The sequence below is a fragment of the Carassius auratus genome, unplaced genomic scaffold, assembly GCF_003368295.1.
Source record: "Carassius auratus strain Wakin unplaced genomic scaffold, ASM336829v1 scaf_tig00023997, whole genome shotgun sequence".
Taxonomy (NCBI): domain Eukaryota; kingdom Metazoa; phylum Chordata; class Actinopteri; order Cypriniformes; family Cyprinidae; genus Carassius; species Carassius auratus.
In genome coordinates this window covers 46,142-63,892 of record NW_020525310.1, presented here as the reverse complement: position 1 = coordinate 63,892, position 17,751 = coordinate 46,142, and the positions used below count along the sequence as shown (strand labels likewise).

Sequence of the window (17,751 nt, the reverse complement as noted above, 5' to 3'; positions counted from 1 at the left end):
ATAAAACAAAATAATAAAAAAAAATAATCACATTTTAATAACATTGGAAACAACAATATTTTTTTCCCTTTGCAGTAAATATATTCTGATCATTTTGAGTATTTATTAAATAAAAAAAAGGAATTATTACAAAAAAAAAAAAAATAGGTTATTAGGTTATTAGGTTATTTTAGGTTCTATTCAGGTTATTATATATATATATATATATATATATATATATACATATATATATATATATATATATATATATATATATATATATATATATATATATATATATATATATATATATATATATATATATATATTCAACTTTAGGAAAGTAGTGTCGTTGCAATTCCAGTTAATTGCTATTATTTGCAATGCAGGAAAGAGAATCCCCACTAATAACTTGAAAGCACAGTTATATTTACTTGACCTGTGTCTTTAATTGGCGCTAATGCGAAGTTCTGCTTAGCCATTTAAAAAAAACATTATATGCAGATCGCAATTCCAAAACTAATCCTCTAATAAGGAAAGCCTGTTATTCCAAGTTACTCTTGAGCTACAGCGAGGTGAAATTTCCGCGCCAAAACAAGCTATAAATTCCTGCCGGTAAGCTCGTGCTGTAAATAGCTGACAGAGAGGTGTGAATATGAACGTTTGCCTGATGTTGTGATTTACGGTTCTAATGATTATAGGGCGTGAATCTACTGATGCTAGTATGTCATTAGGCGGAGTTCCACTAGAAACGGTCAAAGGCTTCAACTCCGTGCCACGGGCGCTTTGCGGGCTTGACAAGTACAACCTAAATGAACGTCATAAAAGTCAAAAAGGTGCCAATTACATCTACTAAGTGGCCCGTCATTGCAAAATAAAATAAACAAATATTACTGCTATAGCTACCCGTGTAGCGCGCGTGTGAGAGAGGACCCCCATGGTAGAGGTGTGAAATGAAACGGCTGTTTATGAAATAGAAGGTTTGGTAATGCGAGCAAAAAAAGGAGATCAGACCAGGAAAATATGATTTACACGTAGGCCTACCTAAAACCTGATTGACATTCACAAGGCCTTAGAAAACATAAGATTGCAAGTGGATGCAAAGAAAAAAAAAGTTGAGAATAACAGGTTTTCAAAATAACAGGTAAATCGTTTAAATATGCTATACTAATCTAGCTTAAATATAGTAGGCCTACGATACTAAAAGAAAAAGGTTTTTACATGTTTGGCCTGTCTCAGCGCTAGCTGCTGTCTCCAGGGCAATGCAATATAAGACCAGAGCTATGAAATTAATTTTGTTAACACTAACTCTTCACGGTCAAGCTGAAAGAATTGGTGACTATTAAAGTCATGCGAGATATGGCCCTTTAATTATTGCATGGTGTCGGACAGGACCTCCCAGTTATCACCATGAGAGAGGGAGCGATATTTCAAAACCCCTGACACAAAAGCTTGCAAAAGTAGTGACACACATGGGGAGAAGACATGCAACATAAGGCTCCCCGCGGTCCACTCACAGCGTCAGGACCGGGTCAGCACAGCACCCATCCACTGTGCGAATTAAGACTATCCCATACCATGACTATGCACACGATTTTATAACCGAGAAAAAGGAAGTGCTATTGCAGAAGATTTTAATTGTTTAAAACGGTCTTTTAAAAATAGGCATTTTGCATATGCATCCCTTATGGCGTTTGTGCATTCTTGATGGCGTGGTTAGGTATTAATTATATCAAAAACATTCTGCAACACAACGATGGAAATGGCCCACGATTGCAAAATGCAATAACAACAACGGTAATCTCATTAATAATATATCTAATAATAATAATAATAATAATAATTATTATTATTATTATTATTATTATTATTATTATTATTATAAAACAATAGTACGTTTATTATTTAAAGCCAGTCAATAAATGAATGTGTGTGTGTGTGTGTGTGTGTGTGTGTATAGCCTATATGCTATACAATAATTAAATATAATTATGTAATTAATAAGCTAATGCCTAATGTCTTACTTAAATAATTTATAACCATTTATGATTGGCGTAAATACAGGTAAAATTAAACGAGTTAACCAACATCCATCTGCGGTAAATGGACATGGGCCTACTGTATACGACAGGTGACTGAATAATTATATCGTGGGCTACTCGACTGATCGAAAGATCTAAGGAAAGACTTAATTAAATGATTAAATGAAATCGCTTAATTTGGATTGTCATTGAGTTGCAAAGTATAACAGATCAACGGAAAATAAAAGAAATAAATACAAAAGAAGAAGAAGGAGAAGCAGAAGAAGAAGAAGAAGAAGAAGAAATCTAGTGCAGCATAAACTGAAATGAAAATTCAAAAGCCAAACTATCACTCACTAAATCACAGGACTGACGCGTCTCAGTTTGGAATTACACAAAGCAATAACGAATTTAATTATAGCTGTAACTTGCATAAATGCCTAATAATTATAAAGACAGTTCTTCAACAATACCACAATGCACTTGGCGTCACAACTGTAAAACCAACAGAATTTTAAGATGATGACAAGTTCACCGAAATCATACCGTCAACGCCACCATCCAGTCCAACTTTACGAACGGAGATATTGTGAGTGTTAGAGCGTAAAAACGAAAGATTTGTCACTTTTTATTTGCTTGATCACAGTTGAATAAAAACAAGTCAACCAGAAGCAATGAACCCGGATGCCTGACACCAATCTTTCCAATAATCCATGCCCTTACTGTTGGTAGTCGTGTTTGCAGTAAAGTTTCCTCTCCCGGAAGTAGCAGCTGGTGGTGAGCGGTTGTTGACACACGGCGCATTGCAAACACTCCTCGTGCCATGAAGATTCGTTGACGCGCATCAGAAAGCGGTCGGATATCGGCCGCTGGCACCCCTCACACACCGCCTGGTGATGGCACTCCGTCCCTGGACAGCAAATGCATCATTTTAATAACACTCTAAACTTCATCTGAATAATAAAAAATAAAATAAAAATAAGGATACATAAATGGCCTATTGAACAAGTGGTTATGATATAATTTTGTAATATTGGGCTTCATTAAATAAACCAATATGACACGGTGAAGAAAAACAACAAATGGTGTGTGAATAATAACTGACAATTTACGAACTTACAGATAAAATTTATTATTAACTGTTATATTATTATTTGTACTAGTCTAAACAGTTACATTGAAAAAAAAAAAAAAAAACGTTTATAACTATCAACTAAGACTAAGTCTAAAAAAAGCGTAAATGTGATTTTAAAATGATCGGCAATATAGCCTTATATATTTGTACTTTTCTATTTATTTACCATACAAAACATCTGAAATCAAAATTATCAGCCATTAAAAATGAAATGAAGTATAGAATTGTGTAACCTACGTGTCTTGTTGTATTTGTATACGTGTTTTTCTTTCTTTATTTCTTTCTTTCTTTCCTTTCTTTATTTCCTTTTTTGTGGTAGGCCTATTTTCTTTTCGCAAGTATTTAGACGTTAGACAGATATTATGAAGCAGCCATAATATTTGTGTGTTTGAATGAAAAATAAGTATAACGGTTTGTATCCAGAAAAGACAATACTGGAGCATCGAAATCAACATATTACGTCGTTCATGAAATGTAAGAAAAATTGTATACGTCCAGTTGTGTATTGGGGTTATATTCTTTTAGAAACAGCCTTTTTTTTATTCGACAGATATGCGGCCGGCCGGTAAAATGCATGCCACATGAGGATGCGTCCCAGCCGTCTGCATATCTCGACTGCCACAGATCCAGCTTTATTTCTCGCGTAGGCTACGTCTAGATAAAAACAGCATTATAGAATTCTTTGAAATTCTCTTTTTATTACAGGAATGAGTGTTCACAATAGTAGGCTATAATAGTTTAGACAATGAATCATTTACCCAGCATAACTCCAAGCGTAGCCTGTCCCGACCGCAGCGGATGGTCTTCGATTTTTATACCGTCCAACATCATTAAATATCCCAACTGTTACCAGCAAGGAAACGCCGTCCTATTGACTCAGGACCTGTTGTAATATCCACAACAACACATTTGTCAGAGTTGTCCACGATTCAAATCCCAAAACTATAGCACATGACATTACAGAAATCTCAATCTCACGGCTCTGCCGTTAAGATGGACAGCTCAAGAAAACTTTTCATTGCAATTGCCACTTGCAAGATTAGTATTTGCTCTCGATCAAACCTTGGCACAGAAGGACAACAAGACGTAACTATAAAACTTAAAACACGCACTAAATCACCTGTTAATTAATGGCCGAGTCAATCTAGACGTTTTCTGCACGAAGCGCAAAGTTTGTATCCCGGCAGTGCTGTCACGAGCTGCAAGGGAGGATCCTCCCTTTCCTACACCGTGCACAAGTCGTCTCGTCCCGCAGAAAGTTTTCAGGAAATTAGTAAAATCCACGAAAATATAAAGGAGATGTCTAAACGTTAACTCTTAAATTAGTGCGCCATTCGGCTCCCTGCAGCTCGAGAAAGCTCAAAACTGAGATAGGCTTGAGAGAAAGCACCCTCCCCTTTTGGTCGCGTCACTTTGCAGACTATTGACTGACATAGGGATGCTATTGGTGCGCCAGTGTTCGTGCACTCTGCCGACTGGAACTAAATGCGTTCCGCCTCCAAAATCGCATTGCCTCCCAAACTAGAAGCGCACAAGGATGGTAAACAACGTTACGAACATTGTGGTGGAACAAATGAGTCTAAAAACACAGTCTAATTTAGACAAAATCTTGGCCTAAATAGAAAAAAAGTAAGAAAGAAAGAAAGAAAGAAAATGAGTTTACATATTAATACATTTATATAGGCTATATTCTTTGATCTTTTCAAGTATGTATTTGCCTGAATGCATGATAGACTATGTAAAATATTTTTCACATAGTAAAAAAAAAACAAAAAAAAAACAAGTGGCCTAATGCGTTCATAGTCACAGAACAACATTTTTGACAATATGCGATTTGCTTATTAATGAACAACTGCTTCTGTAAATTTTACGAAAATAGGCTAAAAAACGGCAAATGCGTTATGTCAACAAAACAGCAACAACGTATTAAAAATGTTAATTTTATAGTAGTAGTAATAGCAGTATAAATATACTTTTATTGTGTTAATGATACAGTGCTATTACGATGAATACACGAACGTGTAGTTTGTATTAATCTGTGGCAGTGCTCGCAATTACGCGATGCTGTTTCTTTTGTAACTAATCACAATAATCTTCAATTTGTATCATGCCTATTGTAATGTAAAATGTTACTGTTATTGTTGTTGATGTAAATAGATGGTGTCACTTCAAACCTTGAAGCGCATGTTTCTCCGAGGCCCTCTCCTCCCATGCAGAGGCTGCTGGCTTTGATATCAGGTAGCGGAGCATCACGCCTGGCCCGTCCGCATGCTTTGTGCTTTTGTGTCCATTATGAAGCTTCGAACCTTCTGACCCTCGTCTACGATGCACCTGGAGATCAGGGCTGATAACCACAGACAGAGTCCGATGAAATAAAAAGCAAACCCTTGAGCAGTCCTCTGGCACAGATGGAGTAGTAATATACTACCGATTACACAGAAAAAAAAAAAAAAATCGAGCTAATGAGTTAAATGTCCCAGATTTTATTTAGTCAGCCGCTTTGTTTGGATCTATTCTCATCAAAAAAAAACAATAAACCAATAAAAAGAGGACGCACCTGAACAAATGAAATGATGCAAAAGATAAGCGATGAATCTTTTAAACAATATTAAAATGTCTAGCTTCTTTGTAATTGTAGGCTATTATTCTGTTACCTAGGCAATTTACTCAAGAGAGTATTCCAGTAAATCCATCCATTAGAGATTTCGTCTTTTTAAAAACAAGGAAGGAATTATCGCTGAACTGTTTAAATGACAAATACATTTTGCACAGCATAATTTATAGCAGTATTGTAAAGGAAATATTTTTGCTTACCGTTTTGATCATGATGGAAAACAATAAATCAGCTGTATTTATTACAGCTTCATGCTTCACAAATGTTTGACACAGGCTAACAATAGCCATGACTACCAATGATATACACTGACTACCGATTGAGAGCAACTGTTAGGATCCCAGTGCTGGATATTTAGGTTGTGAACCACAAATGGTTGCGCCTTTCATCTTCAGGTCTTTATTAATTGCACGTGTCCACAGTTGTTGCTAAGATTAACTACACTTAAGTCAAGTCCTTGTTCTCTTCTTTTATTTATTTGGAAAACTCAATCTCAAAGTATAAAAAGCCCCTGTTAAAATGCTTAAAATTCGTCAAAATAAGAAAAGATAATGTGCAATATTTATTTAGCTCATTGCATGTTAGCTTATAATGATATTTGGCCACTCAAACGTCAGTTTTTAATATAACTAATACTTGCCTTCAGTGCCTCAAGTCATATACTCAAGCATGAGAGTTAGCACGCTCTTTTCCAAGCATCATGTAGCTACACTGAGAGAGAGGAATGCACGCGCTTAACTCCTCGCTTTATTCGGAATTCGTCACGCTCCCTGTTACCGCCTAACTCCCGGGATTCCGTACTACCTCCGAGCCTTTTAGGAGACTTCAAGCATTCGCCAAGTGAGATACCTATGAAGACCCTTTCATTATCAAATAAGCTCCACCAGCCCAACACCTTCAAAAATAAATATCTTCAGCTGACACTCAGAAAACCATAGGCCACGGCGGCCAGTTCATTACGGTCCCATAAACGGTTTATTCTCGGTCGAACTCTATTTTTAGTAGGCTACTCTATTAGCCTAGACTGCAGCCACATGATGATCAGAAAGGCTGCTGATTAAATAATCAGTCGAATACAGGAGATGAGTCAAAGGACGAACTGTGCTTTTCGGTAACAAGGATAAATTGTGGGCATAGATGGAGAAAAATGTATTATTATTAGCCTATTATTATTATCATTACTGTTATTTACTGTAACAACAATATAGTTTTATTCATTAGTACGGAGGTGAAACGTACAGTAAAACTTAAAATAGATAATAATGCAAATATATAAAACGATAACAAATATAAGTTATAGAGCCTAGCCTAATTTTCATTGTTATTATTTTTTTAATTAATATTTATATTATTATTTATTTGTTATATTTAATATGTTGGTTAATCAATCAATTGCTAAAAACATGTTAAAAACTGATTTTAAATCTAGCCTATTTCTGAAAATATATTTAAAAGGTGGAAGATTCCATTGTTCGATATGGAGCGGGTCGCCTGTCACGATTGCCGCCATATTGAGATCATATAGTAATTTTTATTTAACATATATTAACGAACATTTCCCGGTTTAGAATACAATCATTTGCTATTTCTGAGCTATCGAAGGAAATTCCCAAAATGTTTACTTTGCAAATGTTGTATCCTTGTAGACAGGTCTAATTCAGACCACACAAGGGGGAAAAATAGCCAGGGTATCTTTAATAAACTAAATCAATCAATCAATCGATAAATAAATAATCGATGGATCATTTACCTTAATTGAGGTTCACTGAAAAAAATATATAATTTAATTTACTAAAAAAATATCAATAAATAAAATAAAAATTAAGGGAAGTTGTTGTAATCAATTTATTTTAGCTATAGGCGTACATTTAAATAACTTTAGTTGACTAACTTTCAACATATTTTTATTTTATTTATTTTAATTATTAAATGTAGCCAAATTGTTTGCAATCACTTACCTTAGAAACAAAATGGGAATTTTTATTTTATTCTTATTTTTATTTTTTTATTTTTAATTTTTTCCAGTGTTCACTAAACATCCTTAATAGTGAAACTGGAGCCCACGGGGTCATGCTGGTGCCTAAACAGGATTTGTGCGAGGCTCCCCCTTGCGTTTCAATTATGATCTGCAAAGAAACGACTATAGACCTATAATGACAGACAGATCGCTTTAGGTACATGTTGAAAATAATAATAATAATAGTTTGCTATTTAAAAAATGTAGACAATCGTAAAATGAATGAATATGTTTAATACTCAAATTCTCTTGCATCACTGGTTTAAATTAGTTTTGTCTGTTGAAAAAGAAGCTTAGTTTAAACTAGCCCCCCACCCCACGCGCGCGCGCACACACACACACACACACACAGAAGGGATGTGCTATGAAGAAAGTAATTGCTACAGAGAGGAATGAACTGTGTCTAAGGCCGTCAGCAATATGCTGGTGGCGTGACTTGTGTGTTTCTGGGACTTGGCCTTTTGTTTGGAACTCTGGTTTACGAAGTGTTTCATAAAGACGGATCTCATTGGACAGGCATGAAAGGCAATCAGGGCGAACGCCTTACATGTTTAGAGTCCCTTAAAAGTCGTTTTACTTCCGTCACTGGTGGCGCAAAGGCCCAAATGTTGTGCCCACAAAAGTTGAAAGGGTTTTAGTGAACGCACGATATGGGTTCTGAACTCTGCTCTCTGAAGAATTTCGACAACGAGGCCCAAAAGCAAGAAACGCAAATAGATGTGATTTATGTAATGTTGCTCGAGAAAGTCTCTTTAATTTTTTTTTTTTTTTTTTTTTTTTTTTCAGACACCCCCTCCCTCTTTCTAAATGGTGCGCCTGAGCGGCAGGTGTGTGGCACGTGCACCACAGTGAGTGAGTGAGAGAGAGGGTGAAAAAGCCAATCTAAACTCAATAAAGGTTTGCAAGCTTTGCTACACTATTTTAGTTAAACAACTCGGATAATTCGAACGCAAGGTAAGAACAACACAACACGCATCAAGAGGACTTAAACTGCTGGTTTATAAAGAAACCAATGGGGGAAATTAAAAGAAAAAGAAAATAAACATTACTATTGTAAATTCCATAATATAAGACTGAAACGTGTGCAAAGACAATAAAACTTATTTAAAATTATTTAGACTCAAATATACGTTTTTTTTTTTAATATTATTTATTTATTTTATTTTTTTAAAGCGCGTTTGCATGAAAAATGTACACACGAAAATTAATAGCTGGAATGTATCAATATTTGATTCCTGTATTCGGTCGAGTTTTTTTTTTTTAATATAAGCTTTATCAGGTTTTTTTTTTTTTAAAAAAGGGTGAACGTATAGCTTATAAGGCTATCAACCTAAACAAACACGTACTATCTAAATGAAGGATTGAAATAAATAAATGAACAAACAAACAAATAGCCTAAGTAAATACATTTTATCTCATCGAGCGAAAATATACTATTGAAAGGAATGGTGTTTTGTTTAGTTTTTTTTTTTTTATTTAAACAAAAATCCATAAAAGAATAAACAATTCTGTATAAAATTGCCAAATAATTTCGTTTCCCGAGGGGGCATTCCGTTGAAGTGGAATGCGAAATATTAAATTTTTTTACATTGTTAAATTTGCCCAGCCTTGATATATCAGTATTAATCAAAGAGCGCTTTACATTAAATTCCATATGGTTATAATGTAAACTAAAATTAAAGCAGCGATAACAATATAATACAATTATGACATAGCAACAACAGCAATAATAATAATAAAGTTTACTCAGTATACAAGCAATGTGCATAAAACTAGTGTATCATAACTGAGTAAATAAAGTCTGAAGTGTAGTATGGGATGTGTTCAGGCTCTATATGTCATCACGGACTGTCTGAGACGCGGCGCGAGGAGATGCGCTCTGAGCGTCACTGCCATCTAACGATGCGTATGCGTCTGCGTATACGTCATCGCAATTGATTTCTACACATATTTACATATATACTGATTTAGATTGTTATAATATCAATTGAAGAAAATGAGCTAAATGCCTTCAAAGGGTTTTTCACAAAAATATAGCTACCTTTCTAAAGGCTAGGTCTTGGACAGCGCCAGCCTTCTGTACTTGCGTAATGTAAATAACAACAATAAAAATAATATTACAAAACAAAAAAAAATCGTTAAATATAAATTTTACGAAACCTTTGTTGTGAAACAGTCAACAACTTGTGCTACACAAGAAACGAGATACAGTTGTAGCCTATAACCGTGTTAATTTTTTGCTGAAAGTTGTTATGATGTTCTAAAATTATATATATATATATATATATATATATATATATATATATATATATATATATATATATATAGGCCTATATATTAAATATAGAAATTAAAAAAAAAAAATTCTTGAAGTCTCAAACTTTGCACATGAGGCTAATGAACACAAGAACGAAGTAAAAGATACATGTGAGATGTTAATCTACACATAATATCTTGTATTTGGCAGCGGGTAAATCTTGGAGCTGTTTGGAGCATATACTGGTTAATCCTTCACTTATCTGAACAAATCCTGAAAAAGAAAGCAAACCCTGCTAATGGCAGTGAGAAGCAGACACAGACAGTAAATTGTACATGGCAGTGAACTTTCAAGTTTGGATCCACTTTGATCTTTTAATGAGTTTTTGCTATAATGAACCATTGCACTCTTCAGAGACTTGAAAACAAGAGTTATTTTCACTCGTTTGAAAATATGCATTACAAACGCAACTGATAAATAATTAAATAAGAATTGAAAATCAAAGAAGAATTACTAGTTATTTAACTGGTAGCTTATTATGGTGTAGCATTTAATAAAAAAAAAGTTTGTCTTTGCAAAGTTTTTTTCAGAAAATGTCGTTAATCTCCAGCCACATAAATTCTTGCAAAAAAAAAAAAAAAAAAAATGTTGTATGCTAACAATAAAAACTTTTAATATTAACAAACAATTGCAGTATAGATTATGCAGTGTTGAACATGAAATGTAGCCTACTAGTTTATTTGTTTTTAGTTGTCATGTTCATTAAATTTTGACCAATATAGTTTTATATAATTAACATTTTGAATTTATATTACCAACTAAACTGCTTTAAACATAGAGTTACATTGATAAACGATGTATTAAACGATAGTTGATAATTCTTTAGCACCGAATGCAGCTCAGTACAATTTGCCCTGGATGGACTTGTCTCAGTTCTCAGTGTTATATAGAGGGTCAATATCGCCCTCCAGTGGCCGATCTACTTTTAGCTTCTGTATGGTGAAACGAACATTTTTACCAATCACTGCACTAAACGTTTACTCTACTGTTAGCTGTAATTACCTTCGATGTGGTCTTCGTCGGTTTAAGTTCCCACATGAAAAAAAATAAAATAAATAATACTATAGTAATTTATAGTAAATACTAAAGTGTTTTGAACCATACTGTACAACATTACTTTAATTAATTTGTTGTGGCAATTCTATAGTTGCTTCTTTTCTAAAACAACTATGGTAAAATAAGCAAATTACTTACCCAATACTGAACTAAGTTTTTACAACTATAGGGTATATTATCTTACAATACACTACAGTTTACTGTAGTAAAAACTTAAGTATACTACAGTATTTATTACAATTTATCACTTCACTATAGTTAATACTAAAGTATGCTGTATTATTCATTAAAAAGTGTTGTAAATACTATAATATATACAGTATAATACACTATACTACAGTATGGTTAAAAACACTATAGTATTTACTATAATTACTATAATATACAGTGTGTGTGTGTATATATATATATAATATATATATATATATATATATATATATGTGTGTGTGTGTGTGTGTGTGTGTGTGTGTGTGTGTGTGTGTGTGTGTGTGTGTGGGTGGGTTTGCACAGTTTTTAATACACATACCATTAGTATGCACTATGATCTAATACTGCGCACAAAAAGCAAACATAGAGTCTATTAAATAAATAAATAAACAAATAAATCACATTAGACTGTAATGTTTGACTCATATTCCATGTTTTAAACATGAAACAACTTCACATTTTGGTAATGTGTCTATTCAGACAAGGTCTAAGCAAGAGTTAATTTCAGCTACATTAAGTAGATTTCTTGAAGTTTAAATAAAGTTATCACATTTCATCAGACAAGAGGGATAATTAATAAAGACAACATAAAAAAATGTAATCATTGGTTACTCAGACTGTTAACTTTGCATTGAAATGCACAAATTCTCTTAAAAATATAATTCTGCAGGTCCCGTATATTTAATATATATATATATATATATATATATATATATATATATATATATATATATATATATATATATATACATATATATATATATATATATATATATATACATATATATATATATATATATATATATATATATATATATATATATATATATATATATATATATATATATATATATATATTTTTTTTTTTTTATTTTTTTTTTTTTGAACATGCGGGAACTAACAGAATAAAAAAACAGCTATGACTGAAATAAATAGTTCACTCAATAATGAAAATTTGCTGAAAATGTACTCGCCCTCAGGCCATCTGATGTAAATGAGTTTGTTTCTTCGTCAAAACAGATTTTTAGAAATGTATCATTACATCACTTGCTCAGCAATGGATCCTCTGCAGTGAATGGGTTTGTTTCTTACAAACACGCAGCTTCTCACTCAGCAGACCTTTAATTGATGTACTGGAGTCGTGTGGATTTCTTGTGGATTATTGTGATGTTTGTATCAGCTCTTATTCTGACGGCACCCATTCACTGAAGTGGATCCATCGTTGAGCAAGTGACCAAATCTGTTCTGATGAATAAACAAGCTACATCTTGGAAGGTATGAGTACACTTTCAGCAGATTTTTACTTTTAAGTTGATGAACATTCCATAAGTGCCAAGAAAATCATGTATAAATGACACACTATATACTAGATAAAATAAAAAGTTTTTAAAGTCAAACCAATTGCACTTGTATTAGTAGTAGGCTTTCATCCAGCCTTCTTTTATCAAAGGTCAGGATCTGACGCAGATCAAAGTTAGCTTAAGATGAAACAGACTATTTTAGGTACAGCTAACAAAGACACTGTGTTGAGAGAAAATGTGTTTGATTTCTCCATTGAATCTGGAAAATGTCACCTGCAAATGCATTTAGTTTTCGAAAAAAAAAAAAATCCTTTCAATGCTAAAAAGTACTAGCACACGCAGCTAGAACACATCAGCATTTGCATTGCTGTTATGGAAAAGAGTTAAGGCTTTCGTGAGTCCTGTAAATCCTCACAGCGAAACTGAAGGGATGGTAACGTATCCCAAACTAGACGAGATTTACGATGCTTTTCAGCAGATGGTTGTCTTGTTCATTGGGTTCTTCTCCAGACTGATTTATTCATCCCATGGCAAAGCGGGCTCAGTGGCGGCTCCAAGTCTGATTTTAGGATATATGCCATTTACAACATACATCCCCTGTTTCTCTTTTGTGGGAGGAATAACTTCAGTCAGAGCTCTTGAAATGAAATGTGTGTAACCAGTCTTGTGGCCTGAACACTGAGAAGTCCTAAATAGATTTGAGTCGCCACACTGAGGAGAGCTCATGTCAGAAAATTTGTCACTGGTTTGTAATTATGGCGAACCAACAGTGTGCCGTGAAGATTAAAGGAGAAACACAGGGATCAAGGTAATTGCTAATGGGTCACATCACATCAGTGCTTTGATGACTGTCAGGCCTCTGGTCTCTCTCTTATTATTTTTAACCTTGTTATTACTACTCTCTTAAATAATAATAATAATAATAGTAATGAGAATAATATTTGGTGATGCATGTCCATGTACGATGAACATTTGTTTTTTCAACATTAAGATTTTAGGTTATAATTTATACCAATTTATAAAGGTGCATTTCATTCTAGTATTATTGCTTTTTGCCAGTAGTGATGGTCCCGTTTCCTTGACAAACTCATTTTTTAATAATCTATCTATCGGAGGTGAGACAGTCCTAAGGCCCAGCAGAAAGACCACCTCACTGTAATGAATTATATATATATATATATATATATATATATATATATATATATATATATATAAACCCCACCTAAATCATGAGACAAATTCACAGGCCATTTCATCATTTGCCATTGCTGTATAATAAATGTAACTCACAGCCCTGCTCTCAATGTCTGTGTGGGTTGCTCCAGATGTTCCTCAGCTGGCTGGATCTGGAGATGAAGATCTGTGGAGCGTCTGTCAAAAGCTAGCATTTCTAATCTATCCAGCACCCCCTCATCTCTATCAACACATTCAATGCTCCCTGCATGTGCTGACCTGAGGGTCTCCGTGTATCCCACGAGAGCAAAAAATGACTTTCAAAGCACTGAAACCGGTCCAAACACTGATCCTTTCCCCGTGTGTTTAAGATCACGGATAAATAATGACCTGGAGTGGAGCTGTTGATCTCCATTTAATGCTGGAACGCAAAATGTTACAGACAATATACTTGGATTCAACTGAAAAAAAGAAAAGAAATGAATGCTGAGATGAAGAGGCCTTTATCAGATATGTGAACATTATTATATGTGAAGATACATGAACATTAATAATTTTCAATACGTTTTAGTATATGGCCAACATAATATTGATACAGTCAGAAGTGTAAGGGTAGCACTGCAGCTTTGGTTAAAACTCTTCAGATTTGTAGCCGTGTCCTGGACATCATTTACTGGTCCATCTGCTCGGCTATTAGAGCCTGCAGTTTTGAACCCCCTGAATGGTCAGATGTAGTTAGCCGGCTGAAACATGAAGGTGTGAGTGGATTCTGCGCAGGATTTATTGCTGTGGTCTCCCTCATCAAAGGTCAGCATGGAAGATGGGTTACAGGCTAGAACTGAACAGACCTGCGGCATTAGAGCTGTGAAGTTCTCAGTCTTATGTAGTTTCCAGGTGTCTAATTGACTATTCTAAATAGTGCAGCTCTGCCAGATCCAAGACTTTGGGTAACAGAGAATATAAATTATAGTATATAAAAAAGTAATATCATTGAAGAATGACTAGTATTACTAAGTATTACTGAAGTAATATATACAATTATTAGAAAATATTACACAATATAAATGTTATTTCAACAGCATTTCAAATTAAGAACAATACAAAATTAACAGCGCTTAGGATTTAGATGGGGATGAATTGTAAATTAATTATCTAAAACATTTTAAGCATAATAATAATAATTTCCAATTTAGTTAGAATTTTATATTAAATAAAATACACACACAAACAAAAGTATTTGCCATTTGTCATGATGCAACATTATTAGACGATAATAAATAATACCATTATTTGAATAGTACATTCAAATTTATTGTAATTAATAATAATAATAATAATAATTATTATTATTCTTCAGACTTTTAAAATAAATGTTCTAAATTAGTTGATAAATGTTATATATTTATATATACACACACACACACACACACACACACACACATATATATATATATATATATATATATATATACACATACAACAATGTAAAAATAGAAAATTATTACATAAATCTTTGCCATTAAATATATGATTTAAGCTACAAGGTCTGACCACGGACCTATATATCAATGAACAGGAAGTATGTCAATCCTAATGAAGTCATTAGAGCAACCCATCTGGACACAAGGGACTTGTGTCTTTGCACTTTAATTTACAAACTTTTAGTGGAGTCTAGATTATTAATTTTTATTATAGTTAATTCTGATTTTCTGAACTAAATGAAGTAAATCTAACAAATATGATACATATATGAAACAAAATCTAAAACCAACTGACCAAACATCAAATCACCACGAACACAATTAAGCACAGGTTAAAAAACATCTAAATCAATCCTGTTCTCCCCATGGGATTACTCAGGGAAAGAGGAGGGAAACAGCTCTCTGGGGAAGTGTTGGGAGTAACAAGAAAACAAGCTCCCTCTACAAAATCCCTCTCTGTAGTTGTCAGTGTTTTCCCTCTGGACCACTTTTTGAATCATAAACATCTTAACAGGCCCTGCCTCCCGCGGGAGCCCCTGAGAGTTTCCTACAAGCAGGCTCAGGAGCCGTGCTCTTATTGCATCCAGGTGGCCGTGGTAAAAAGTGCTGGCCTGCCATAAATGTCCCATAAAATGCAAGTGGCACCTCCAGAGGTGGATAGGGTCACTGCACCTGTCTGTGGACTGAGACTCGATGTTTCCTCTTCCGACTGCACTCTCACACTCCCTCATGCCTTCACTTTTATCACCTAACATTGGCTATCATTTTTTTATGATTATGATTACTATAATAATTAAAGAATGAGAAGTCCTGTGTTGCTGGCCTCCAAAATAACACTATTTATAGTGAATATCAAATGATAAGTATAAAGATTTGTGGTGTTTTTATAGCATAATATTAAACCGTAGCATGTGTCCAGTGGTGAGTGGTCCATGGGGACCAGCATCCTTCTGGTCAGGTTTAATTGGTCTTCATGCCTGGGCATGGGGCCACAACGCTTTGATCTCACTTAAAAGAAGCTAAATGATCTCTGTGTTCAAGCCACTTTGTGGTGTCCTAAAGGAGAGAAAAGAAGGAACAAAACCAGCACAAAATGTTTTTTTTTCTTTTCTTTAAAGAAATGTAAGAAATTCCCTACGGAAATGGACATTCAAAATTGAAATACTGAGACTAAAATCATTATTAATAAAATGTATACAAAATAATAAATTTGATAATAATTTATTATGATATATTATAAAGTTATTAATTTTATTATTAGTAGTAGTAGTATTATTAATGTTTAGCAGTAAAACATTAAATCAACACATGTTGATTATAAATGTGTTGCTTATAATATTAACATTTTATCACTAACAATGATCAATAAATATATTAATAATAATGATGATAACAATATTATTAATTATAATTATTATTACTATTAAAGATTTAATATTAAAACACTAAATCAGCAAATGTGCTTAAACATGTTGCTAATAATATTAGTAATATCGAAATGTAATCACAATCAAATGATCAATACATGTATGAATAATAATAATAATAATTATTATTATTATTAAATGTATAGTATTAAAAACAATAAAATAAACAAATGTGCTTATAAACATTGATTATAATATGGAAAAGAAAGAAAGAAAGAAAGAAAGAAAGAAAGAAAGAAAGAAAGAAAGAAAGAAAGAAAGAAAGAAAGGAAATGAAAATTCAGACAAGACAGAGAGAAAATGATTTGAATGATGAAAAAGAATGGAGAAAACATGAAAGTTAAACTTCCAGACTTAGACAAAGGTAGGATATGGGCTGCTGGTGGGGGTAAGTGTGTGGGACAGGACAGGGGAATGGAGCGAGTAAGAGAGAGAGAGAGAGAGAGAGAGAGAGAGAGATCACCTCACGCCCGGGCCCATTGCTCCTCAATTACTCTAATGTGCCTCATATGGCTGAAGTACTCTGACAGAGAGAGGGAAAGAGTTCTTGCACTTGCCTTGCTCTTTGATATCACTCTTTGCTCTGTGCCAGATCCAGACTTGATGGTTTACATCTCCCCCTCGAGTCCAGTTTGAGCTTGTTAAGGGAAAAGTGCAGTGACGACCGCACAGTTCAATCTCCCTCTACGCTTCTCCTACAACAGCATGATCTCTTAACCTCAACATGATGTCATCAGCACAGAAAAGCATATATAATGTGCACCATACAACATGCTTGTCATAACACTTGTTAAAGTTGATTGGCAAAATAAGAGTGTGTTTGTGTTGGGCAACAAAATGCTCAGTCTGTCAGAGTCCTCATATACCTAACTTGTTTGAGTTTTTCAGTAAAAAAAAATAAAATAAAAACATTAAATACATGTACTGTATATATGATATGCTTTTTTAAAGCAAAATTAACACTTTAATTGATCAAGGATACATTCAATTGATCAAAACTGACAGTAAAGTTAATTATTATTA

The 17,751-nt window shown here is 33.7% G+C and overlaps 1 long non-coding RNA gene across 1 annotated transcript; it reads right to left on the bottom strand.

Moving 5' to 3' along the window:
• Positions 1 to 491: 491 nt before the first annotated feature.
• On the bottom strand, positions 492 to 4,606 carry LOC113078037 (uncharacterized). Its single transcript, XR_003281450.1, has 3 exons — positions 4,256 to 4,606; positions 3,894 to 4,018; positions 492 to 2,910 (listed from the first exon to the last, which is right to left on the bottom strand). It is a non-coding gene; the product is annotated as an uncharacterized LOC113078037 (long non-coding RNA).
• Positions 4,607 to 17,751: the final 13,145 nt, after the last annotated feature.